The sequence below is a fragment of the Engraulis encrasicolus genome, chromosome 3, assembly GCF_034702125.1.
Source record: "Engraulis encrasicolus isolate BLACKSEA-1 chromosome 3, IST_EnEncr_1.0, whole genome shotgun sequence".
In the NCBI taxonomy this organism is placed as follows: Eukaryota; Metazoa; Chordata; class Actinopteri; order Clupeiformes; family Engraulidae; genus Engraulis; species Engraulis encrasicolus.
In genome coordinates, this window is record NC_085859.1 from 9,145,668 (window position 1) to 9,150,000 (window position 4,333).

The following is a 4,333-nucleotide window of genomic DNA, read 5'->3' on the forward strand; positions in this document are numbered from 1 at the left end:
TAGACCCACCCTAGAGCATTCACACACCAAAATCTGGGACAAATCCATCCACCCGGACAGAAGTTATGGGCCAAACAGAAATTCGGTCATCTTGAATTAGGCCATCTTAAAAGTGTTGACCTCCAAACTCATGAACCTACCCTAGAGCATTCACACACCAAATCTGGTGAAACCATTACATCCCTGACGTTCCACATTTCGGGGATATAATAATACGTGCAAGAAGTTATGGGGCCATGGTGGTACACTGATATTTAAGAGGAGGTGTAAAAGACAGCAAAATGGGTCTGGCCCAGATCTGTGACAGATGTTGGCAGGCACTTGGGCCAGGTCCGCAATCCTGGTCTGGCCCGGTTTCTTATTTTACAATGGCGCTGAGCTGGAACAGGTCCGGATTATGGATCCGGAATGGATCTGGCCCAGGTCCAATCCACATGTTTGGAATTTGTGGCCAGATCTGGCCCAGGTCCGTAATACGCATCTGGCCCGGATCCGTAATACACAGTTGGGGCTCATCTGGCCCATCTCCGGACCTTATCTGGGCCTGATCCGGATTTGTATTTAAAGGGTGCACCGTGTAATATTTTTAGTTGTTCATTTCCAGAATTCATTATGCCCATTCACAATTGTTGACTTTTNAACACATTCAATACCAGCCGTTTTTTGGAATTCAACCGTAGACTCCGAGCCAATTTCATCATTTTATGTCATTTTTTGAACATCCACCGAATATGTTGTCTTCAACGCACAGACACATGTCAGGGCACGTTCGAAAGCCCAAAGACTCAGCTGTCTGTATATTTTTACGGTTTGTTTCTAGCTTGTTTCATTCCGAAGTTATTTCACTTTAAGCGCGCACTGGTTTAGGTAAAAATAGCGATTTTGAACATTCGAACTGAGATAAAGCCTTTTTTGTCAGGGGTGCGCTCTGACTCTCCGAGTTTAAATTGCGGGTCTAAATGCATTTTCTTGCCCAAAGAACAACTCCAGTATCTTCCAAGTAAACTACTTTGATGCAAAAATCACCTGGTCAGGCAGTTCAGAGCATCTGAAATGCTAGCTAGCTAATGTCACTTGACTGGCAGTTTTCGTTCTGCAGATAAAAGTAGACGTGCCAAAGTACTCACCCAAAAGAAGGTTAGTTCCTGCTGTGTTGCATGCTGTTTTTCATTACAACCTTCCATTTTACACCTATCCTGATGGCGGCAAAACTCCTTATCCTTCCATCATATGTTTAGGAACAGGCTAGCTAGCAAGGGCTGTGCTGACAGGACATGCTTTGTTTTGATGGTCTAGGAAGTAAATGGAGACGTGACGTGACGTGATCAGGAAGTGGTCAGAGACGGTTTGATTCGCTATTAATAAAATAAAATACTGTGTGTAATAAAATGCACAGATGATGAAATATCCAGATCCTGACTTTGTAGGAGTTTTGACTTTGTAGGTATTTTAATGATCTATGTCAGTTCTGTTCATCACATTATTACGAAAATCACACAGAATGTGCATTAGAATGTGTAGATTCAGAATCCAATAAAAAAAAGTAAAAAAGTAATTTTACGGTTTGGGAGCCAACGCATGGGAGGCAAAACGTATTTGTACGTGACTTGGTAGTGAATGTGTTAACAGATATTTACCACCACTAAAGTATTCAACATGACTGGGAAATTTGCACTTTTCATACATGAAAAGGGGGATCTTCTCCATGGTACGCCATTTTGAATTTCCAGAAATATACATTTTTAGCTGCAAAACTCACTATACTTTGCTGTCTACTGCTAATTTAGATTTTTGCATGAATACCACAGTTTCAATGAGCACCATAGATGCAATACCTACTCTGGCCACAATTTTACACAGTGCACCTTCAAGCAAGAGCAAACAATGTTTTTAAAAAAATGAGCTGCTTACAAATTATGCATTTTAGTATTCTTTATTGTTTTGTTTCTTGTTGGGTGTGTGCCAAAGCGGTCGGCTGCCAGATCCATCTCCACATTTTTGATAGCGTTCATCTCTCCCTTGTTGCCTCTTCACACTGTAAGATATTAAAAAGCACACAAAGCAGAAGGGAAACGTTAGACTTAATATGCAGACAGATGTATGTGCAGGCACAAATTACATACGATTGTGAATGAACTGACACATACAGGTGCTGGCCAAAATATTAGAATATCATGAAAATGTTTATTTATTTCCATAATTCCATCAATAATGTTACACTTTCATAGATTATAGATTCACGACCCACATTTTAAACTATGCCAATAATTTGTTTATTCTTGCATATTTTTGGCTTCAAGAAACCATGAATTAAGTAACTCACAAAATTAGAAGATTGTGATGAAATCACCATTCTCTTCAGAAAAAAAGAAACAGGTCATACCATCATATCAAATCAGTTAAAATTCTCGACTTTCTAAATAACATGTCAATGTTTAATATTTGGTTAGAAATGTATTCGCCTTAATCACGGCAATGATGTATTTAACATTTCAGTCAATGGCACACATGCTTGACAGCATCAAATGCAAATTTGTTTATCATGGTCTCATCAGAGTCAAACAAACTAAGGATATGGGTTACTGGAACCATGTCATCTGATCTAATGACATCAAGATAAACAAATTGGCTTTAGATGGTGTCAAACATGTGTGGTGGTAAAAAGCGATGTGTACAAAGGAAAGTGCCTCATGCTGAAAGTCAAGTATGGTAGTGGGAGTGGCATGGCTTGGGGCTGTGTCGTGGGTGCTATCAACAGTAGGAGGCTGAATTTCACCAAAAGAAATATGCTTGTCAACATGTACTGTAACTACTGAAACAGATCATGATACTCCCTATAGGATTTCATTCGAATCACACACACACATCAATTATAGCCAGGTGCAGACTCAAAATGTAAAAGTTAAATGCAAGGCAAGGATAAAACGCACAACAATGACCTCCCTTTTAATCCCTTTAAATGTTGAGACAATTCAGGCCAACACGGCCCCTTCTCAGACACTATGATAGGGGTGTACTCACTTTTGCGCATAATTTCACAAAAATATGTCATTTAAGTTATACAATTGGCCTTAATTTTCTTATGTAAGCTCAAAAGATGTTGTATTACACTTACTCTATGAGCGTTTTGGGAATAACTTGTGTGTTCAAAATGTTACTTTTCAACAGGGGTATACTCATTACTGCTGTGCACTGTATATTTGAATAATTTCTTAAAAATGTGGGAACATGGAGCAGCAGGAATAAGCTGTGGGACCATTGGGCTGTGGGACCAATGGGCTGTGGGAACATGACCCCGTACACAGAACATACAGTCAACCTAGCCAAGTAGACAGTAGGTATTCCATGCACTTTCAGGCCACCAAAGAACAGCATCAGGCAAGCTCTGGTTGAGTGTTGTACAACAAGTGTGTGTGTGTGTGTGTGTGTGTGTGTGTGTGTGTGTGTGCATGTGTGTGTGTGTGTGTGTGAGTGAGTAAGTGAGAGAGTGCACGCACCAGCATGCATGGGTTTTAATGCATAACATAAAAACAACTTACTTAATACATTCTGATGACGTCCGAGGGCTTCTTGAATATGTAGTGAGGCCGACCCAGCAGAGTAGAAGTCCTGTCCTTTCATTTGAGTCCTACAGCAGAAAAAGAATACATAATTATGAATATATTTTCACAATGAAATCCCAATAACTATTTAGTACAATTGGCATCCATGTTTACAATTAGTTTAGTTTATTGGTTTATTTCATCAGGGACCATGTGCAAAGTACATTAGTTACATAGTAAAAAAAAAAGATGACCTGCACCACATTATAGCTAAAAGCTCATTTCCATCTGCATTCCCTGGGCAGGTAAGAAAACATATAACACACACACTTGTGTGCACTCACGCACCCACACATACATATACCCACACACACACACATATACCCACACACACATACCCAACCCAACACACACATACCCACCCACACACACATACCCACCCACACACNCACACCCACACAAATATATAATACAGCTCCAGGCCTTTTTATTAGAATATCATGAAAAAGTTGATTTATTTCCATAATTCCATCAATAATGTTAAACTGTCATGGATTGTAGATTCATGGCCCAGTTTCAATCATTATTTTTTTTCTTTTTATATACGTTGGCCTTCCAACTCAAAAAACCCATGAATTGGGGAATTCGCATTATTAGAATATTGTTATAAAATCACATTTTTCTTCATCAAAATTCAGGTCACATTATATCAGTTGAAATTTGGTACTTTCTACATAACATGCAATGGTCAATACTTGGTTAGGACATTCTCTGTCTTCATAATGGCCATG

General features: G+C 39.3%; 1 long non-coding RNA gene across 1 annotated transcript; it reads right to left on the reverse strand.

Moving 5' to 3' along the window:
- Positions 1-1,914: 1,914 nt before the first annotated feature.
- On the reverse strand, positions 1,915-3,631 carry LOC134445203 (uncharacterized). Its single transcript, XR_010034202.1, has 2 exons — positions 3,540-3,631; positions 1,915-2,035 (listed from the first exon to the last, which is right to left on the reverse strand). It is a non-coding gene; the product is annotated as an uncharacterized LOC134445203 (long non-coding RNA).
- Between the last annotated feature and the right edge of the window lie 702 nt (positions 3,632-4,333).